At 36.9% G+C, this 7,564-nt stretch overlaps 1 pseudogene; it reads right to left on the minus strand.

Moving 5' to 3' along the window:
- The window catches only part of LOC102489183 (tripartite motif-containing protein 5-like), a 19,237-nt pseudogene that overhangs the window by 5,361 nt on the left and 6,312 nt on the right, over positions 1-7,564 (minus strand).

A 7,564-nucleotide genomic window follows, 5' to 3' on the forward strand; every position in this document is an offset into this window, starting at 1 on the left:
GCAGGACAAGAGATAGATAAAAGAAAAAAATTTAAAATAATCAGGAAAATTTTCTAAATCCTATAAAAAAATTAATGTGCTCCTCCAAACTCAATGAACCCCCAGTTAGATTAAGTGAAACTGCAGGTAAATATACCATCCAAACTTATGAAGGCCATACAAAAGGGAAATTTTTTAAAAGTCACAACATATAAAACAAATGATCATACAAAGAACACCCTCAAATGATCAATGACTAAATCCTCATCTGAAAGAATAGAGGATAGACACAATGAAAACACTGGAAAAACAAACAAATAAATTATCATACCAGAATTCTGTATAAAGCAAAACTATTCTTTCTTTCTTTTTTTTTTTTTTTAAAGAGAGATTTTTACTACAGGGTGTGTAGACTTGGAGACACAGAGAGAAAGTGAGAAATCAGTCCTGAGAGGGGAAGACCATGCCACAATTCCCATCTTCTCTATTCTTGTCTCAGAAGTTTGGGCATGTACAAAAACACACACGTGCCCGCTGTAAGTTTCTAGCCACCAGGTTCGAGACTGGAAACATGATTGGCCATGTGGGAGTCCAGAGCCTTAACCACCATATCACCTGTTGGCCCCAAGCAAAAATATTCTTTAGAAATAAAGTCATTATTTTTCAAAAAGATTGAGAAGAGTATGTTTCTGGCAGATTAACCTTACAAAACTCCTCAGTTAGAAAAAAATTTCTCCAAGAATATTACTAAACACCAAGGAAATGCTACAAATCTGAATTAACATAAAGTATTCTACAGTTTATTTGCTCATCTATTTTCTTAATAATTTAAAAATATATAAGATTAACAACACAATAATTAAATACTTTTTGGTAGATATGTAACATATATGTGTGTAATATATTTTCTTGGACAGAGTTTTGCTTTAGGGTGCATGTGCTTGCTGCAGCATGTGCTTGTGGGAAAGACAGAGACAGAGAGAGACAGTGAAAAATCATACCACAGAGAGAATGGCCATGTCACAATCCCTTCTCATCCATTCTCCTCTAGAGATTTTTGGCATGCATGCGTACATGCCCAGCATGATTCAAGTCACCGGGTCCAGGACTCAAACCATGTTTGGCTATGTGGCAGTCTTCTGTCTCAACCACTATGCCACCTATTGGCCCCCACAATGGATATTAGGTCATAGAGAATAAGGAAGAAAATGAAGCAATACTGATGGCACATTTTCATATTTTATTGGAAATAAGTTATTATTTTTTAATTAGATTGTAGTAGGATAAGGTGAATATTGTGATCACTAGTGCAGCCAAGTAGGAAGGAAACTAAAAGAATACAGCTAGAAAATTAGAAAAACTAAAAGCCTCCCTGGGAAATATTTAATTAACACAATAAAAGCCAGATAAGACAGAAAGAAAGAGCAAAAAAAAGACAGAAGATGTACACAGAACAAATAGAAAAATAGTAAATTTAAATAAAACCACATCACAATTGCATTAAGTGTTGTTCTTTCAGTAATACAATGAAAAGGCTGAAATTATTAGACTAAATGAAAAAAGATTTCTTTATCAATGCATATAGAATATAGATTAGACTCAAAAGCACATAAAGGATAAAAATAAAGCATAAAAAATATACTATGCAAGTAGTAACAATGAATTAGTGAAGTGGATATATTAATATTAGACAAAATAGATTCTAAGGCAAGACAATTACTAGAGAATGAAAGTGATATTTCATAATGAAAAACGCTTCAGTATATCGAAAAGATATAACAATATAAATGTGTAGGTAGCTACAAATAGAGCTTCAAAGTACAGGAAACTGGGACTAGCAGGACTCCTCATTTTTCCATAGTTAAAGTCCTAGACCTGGTAGCTTAAACCTCAGATTGAGAACATAGGTTTGCCTGCCCAAAATCCTGAGAGGAGAAGAGATTGTGGTGTGGCCATCCTTCCCAGGGGATTTCTCGCTTGGTGTTTCTCTGGCCAGTGCACATGTCCTATAGCAAAAATTTTACTAAGAAAATGCAACACAACAAAACAAAAATTAATGTTAAAGAATTAAAATACGGGGCCAGCAGGTGACAGATGTGGTGGTTAAGACACTAGATCACAAATGCACAATTCTGCAGTTGAAGTCCCAGACCTGGTGGCCTGAAAAACACTCCAGGTGTGTCCATGCATACCCAAAATCCTGAGAGGAGACTGGAGAAGGGATTGGGATGTGGCCATCCCACCAGGGAGATGATTTCTCACTTTTCCTCTCTGTCTCACTCTGGTACACTATGGCAAAAACATGGCACACTATGGCAAAAATATCTTTTTAAAAAAAAAGTGAAATAAAACAAATAGTGGTTGATTTCAGTAAGTTATTCTTAATAAATGAATAACAATTTGCATAAAAATCTTAAAGGATATAGACGACATGGACAAAATTAGCCACCATCTTGACCTATCTGGTATTTACAGAACATTTCATCTAATCAGTGCAAAATATCCAATCTTTTTAAATTAATGTAGAACATATGTTCTCAATATGTAATATTGTAGGCCATTAAACAAGTTTCAACACATTTTAAAATACCAATAAATAAAATATGTATTCTCTGACTACGAAGACATTATATTTGAAATCCACATAAAAGAAACACTAAGAAATTGCCAAATACTTTGAAATTAGAAAACTGACTTGAGACTAACCAGCATTCAATAAAAAAATAACAAAGAAATTTTAGGTAAGATAGCGGGAATCAGGGTAGTGGGGGAAGAAAAGCAAATATTTAACAGAAACAAATGTGTAAAATTACGTTAAGGAGAACGTGTATGGCAGTATCTTTGACTAGATTAATATTCAGTGTATTCATGCTGGGAAGATGCCTTCTATATGCTGGTAAGATGTACAGTGATGAAATGTAAATAAAATAAGAATTACAAAACCACAAAATGGAATTTGAGACTTTTCACATCTCACTTTATAGTCTAGATTATAAGTGTGATTGTTGTTAAAGACAGATTCACTAAAGAAAAAAATAAGAAAAAAAAGAAAAGCCATTTTAATAATCATTTTTTTTTTTTGAGAGGTTTTTCATACAGGGTGCGTGTACTCGCCAGAAACAGAGAGACAGAAAGCAAGAAATCCCCCACCAGGGGGATGGCCACACCGCAACCCCTTCTCCTCCATTCTCTCAGGATCTTGGGCACACACACACACACACGTCCAGCATGAGTTTAAGCCTCTGGGTATGGGACTTGAACGTCAGTGGGCTACATGGGAGTCCAGCGACATAGACATTATGCCAACTGCTGGTCCCAAGGATATATTAAATTAAATAAAAATGAAAACTTAAAAATCAAAATGGATGAAATATAATTGAAGCAACTTATTTATGTAGTTGAACACTAACAAAACAAATAATTTCATAGTAACTAAAATTTCGACCTTATAAAATTGGAAAAGAAACCACAAACGACACTCAAAGCAAAACAATTAGTAATATTAAGGTTCAGAGCAGAAATAATTATTTTTAAAACTTTTTGCCAAAGCACTTGTGCATTTGCCAGAGAGAGAAAGACATCAAAAAAGTGAGAAATTGGGAACCAGGAGTTAGCGTAATGGCTATGTCGCTGGACTCCCACGTAGTCGACCACGGTTCGCATCCCGGATCCGGTGGCTTAAAACTCACACCGGGTGTGTGTGCATGTGTGCCCAAGATCCCGAGAGGAGAATGGAGGAGAAGGGATTGCGGCGTGAACATCCCCCCTGGGGGGTGATTTCTCGCTTTCTGTCTCTATGTCTCTCTCTGTCTGGCGAGTGCACGTGCCTTATAGCGAAAACCTCTCCAAATAAAAAAAAAAAGTGAGAACTCACCCTCCAGAGAGATGGCCATGCAGCAAGCCCTTTACCTCCATTCTCCTTTTGAGATATTGGGTTTGCATGCACACACGCCTGGCATGAATTTCAAGCCACTGGATCTGAGACTTGAACCTCATTTGGCCATGTGGGAGTCCTGTGCCTCAATCACTATACCACCTGGTGGCTCCACAGAGCAGAAATAAATTTTACAGAAAGTTTGAGTCTGAGACCTGGTTACCTTCTTTCTTGCTTTTACTCTTTCTCTCTATCTCTGTCTGTCTCTGAAGAGTGCTTTTTAATTTGCTAAGAGCAAATTGAAAAATAATAAATGAAATTTAATAAATGATTTTTAAAATGTATAGAAAGATTCTAAATAGATAAAAATCAATGAAATAGAAATCACGGTTTGAGTCCCCAACCTGCTGGCTTGCTTTCTCTCCCTCTCTCTCTCATTCTGTCCCTCTCTTGTCAAATTTAAAGAAATAAATAAATAAAGTTAAATAAAAATAAGTATTTAAATAAAATAACATTTTTGAAAAATAAAAATTATTAAATATGTACAACATACTATAATGTTCAGTGTTAACAAGATGAATATGTGCATGTCATTAATTGGAATATTATACACTGATTGCATGCTTTATAAAAGCCATACTGTACCCTATAAAAATACACATCAATTGGGACCAGCAGGTGGCGTGGTGGTTAAGGCGCTGGACACTCCCACATGGCTTACCACGGCTCAAGTCCCAGATCTGGTGGCTTGCTCTCTCACTGTTTCTCTGTGTCTCTCTGGTCAAATTAAAAAAAACAAATGAATGAATAAATACAATTATAAATAAATAATTATTTTAAAAAAATACATATCGATTAAATATAAATCAGAAATCATGGACTGGACCTGTAACAAGATGGTTAAGGAAGCAGAATCCCACTTGGCAAACCATAGTTTGAATGCTGGCATCTGCAGCTTACAAAACACACCAGATACATTGACTGTGTGCTCAAAATCCAAAAAGGATGGAGAAATGGAGAAGACTTTAAAAAGTAACCATACACCACTGGGAGGATGGTTGTTCTCTGACTCCTTATGTCTAGTTTATGCACATTCCATCCGTAAATTAAAAGAAAGAAAAAGAAAGAAAGAACATCATAATAAAAAAAATAGTCACCAAAGTCAAATAATAGAGAGGACATTAATGTGTGTTCTATAGAAATTAAATTAAATTGTCAGCAAGATGGTGGTCACCAGTGTTCATTCCCTTCTACACACACACACACACGCAATAACTAAACAAAATCCCATGCACTAAAATATCACAAGAGCTAAAAAAATCAAGGTGAGAAATTATAAACATAGGTGTAAGACAAAAGCTGTTAAAACAAATGAACAAACAAGATAAAGTGAAGAGGATAGGAAGGACAGTTCTACATTTCCCATATTACTCCTCTCCCAACCTTGAGCAGCACAGTATGGATAGAGAAATCTTCCAAATGGTGGAAAGAGAGTGAAGTGAGCACCATAATTGCCTCAAACCCCAACACTGAATACACCCCAATAAAACTGAACTCTAGCAAGCCTTCACCGCCTTACACTCTAAGCTGTTACCTATGGACTGAGCCTCCAGGCCTGTCCTAACTTCAGGCTGGATCCTATAGCCCTACATTCCAAGCATTCTGTAATGACAGGCTGACCTTACTTCCTTTTGCTCTGAACTGCCCTCAGAAACAGGTTGACCTCCATGGTCACAGACTTAGGACTATAGAAGCACTTGAACTGCCCTCAGAAACAGGTTGACCCCCATGGTCACAGACTTAGGACTATAGAAGCACCAGCCCAAACCCTATAGCTCTAGTATTTAGACCAGCACTTGTGGACTCAGCCTCCAGGCCAACCTCTGCAGGTAGAGGCCACAGTCTCACCGTCAGTCTCAGGCTCCAGGCCCCAGGCTCATCCTTGAAGACTCAATCAACATGTCCACTCAGTGGATCTAGGTTTCCAACCCTACCTTATTGAGCAAGGTACTAGACTTACCCACCTTAATTCGCTCATCTGTCCAAGTTGATTTATATTTCCCTTATGGTAAGAAATGTTGAACATTTTTCATATGCATTTTGGCCATTTATATGCCTTCCTTAGAGAACTGTTTATTTAATTAATTTGCTAATTTTTAATTGGATTATTTGTTTTTATGTGTGTGAGCTGCTTGAGTTCCCTATTATTCTTGTTATCAATCCCTTATTTGAAGCATAGCTTGCAAATATTTTGCTCCATTCTGAGGGTTTTCTCTTCACTCGAATTACTGTTTCCTTTGTCATGCAGAAACTTTCTAGCTTGATGTAATCCTATTTGTTTATATTTGGTATTTTGGCCTGTGTTTTGGATGTCACATTTATCTGTTTATCCATTTACTTTTTAGTTTTTTTCCAAAGGGTGTGTATGCTTTCCAGTGTCCTAATCACCATGCCATGTGCCAGCTCCTGGTCCAGACATTTCTAAACGGAATAAAACAGTCTTCCTAGTGATATGGTGGGATGGCCACGCCGCAATCCCTTCTCCTCCATTCTCCTCTCGGGATCTTGGGCACGCACACACATGTGCCCGGCGTGAGTTTTAAGCCACCGGGTCCAGGACACGAACCGCGGTCCACTACGTGGGGGTCCAGCGACATAGCCATTATGCTAACTGCTGGTCCCTGATTTTTTTAAAGGATTTTAAAATAAACTGAGAAATTTCAATTCATTCTACAAGAGAAAAAATAAAAACCTCTTTATTTCCATGATGTACATTTGTTTTTCTGTGACTAATCTGAGTAATGAAAAGTTGCCTGATACATGCTCACATTAGATTACCAAGAATGGTGATCAAGGGGCCTGCAAGTGGCATGGTGGTTAAAGGTGTTTACTCCCGCATGGCTGACCACGGTTTGAATCCTGGACAAAGCAGCTTGCTTTCTCACTGTCCTTCCCTCTCTCTCCGTGACCTTGGTAAAAAAAAAAAAAAAATGATCATAACAAATAAAATTAAATAAAGAAATATTTTAAAAGATAATGGTGACATATATATATATCTCACAATTTGAAATGGGTCTTTTCTTCAAGTTCAAATTTTTATACTGTATTTGATCAACACGGATTTTAATGAAAATGAAATTTTCTCTTGCTACTCATACATTAAATTACTCCTACAATCACTGATATTAGTTCTTAGAAGGGATACTTTAGGGCACAAAGAATTTTAGTATCACTAACAGAAACAGCACTGCAACACAGCAGAGAATAAAACAGACTTCTTTTTCCCTAAATTTCAGATGCAGACATTTTGCCTAAGTCTCTTACCTGCAGCATCTCTATTGCTGACCCCTCCAACCGATGCTCAAGATCTGAGATGAGATCTTTCACCAATTGATTCTGCTGAGCCAGTTTGTTTTCAGACTCTTCCAGGCTATGTAGAACTTCCCTCTCCTCATCCTCCAGTTTCTGCAGCTCTATCTGCTCTTCAGAGTCCAGGATGCCTTTCAGTCTTGCAAACTCTCCCTGGACCCCTTTTTTTTCATCCTGAGTTTGATTCTTTAGATATGAGAAAAGACAGATTCAGTCTATTGGGTAGAAACTGGGAGACAAAAAAAGAACTTTATTTTTAGGGGGGAGTTTTCTCACAGTAAGCAGACAGTAGCAGAAGAACAATTTCTGTTTTTTATCTATTTTTCTTTCTTTTTTTTTTTT

This window comes from Tupaia chinensis, unplaced genomic scaffold (assembly GCF_000334495.1).
Source record: "Tupaia chinensis unplaced genomic scaffold, TupChi_1.0 Scaffold139491_1, whole genome shotgun sequence".
NCBI classification, from domain to species: domain Eukaryota; kingdom Metazoa; phylum Chordata; class Mammalia; order Scandentia; family Tupaiidae; genus Tupaia; species Tupaia belangeri.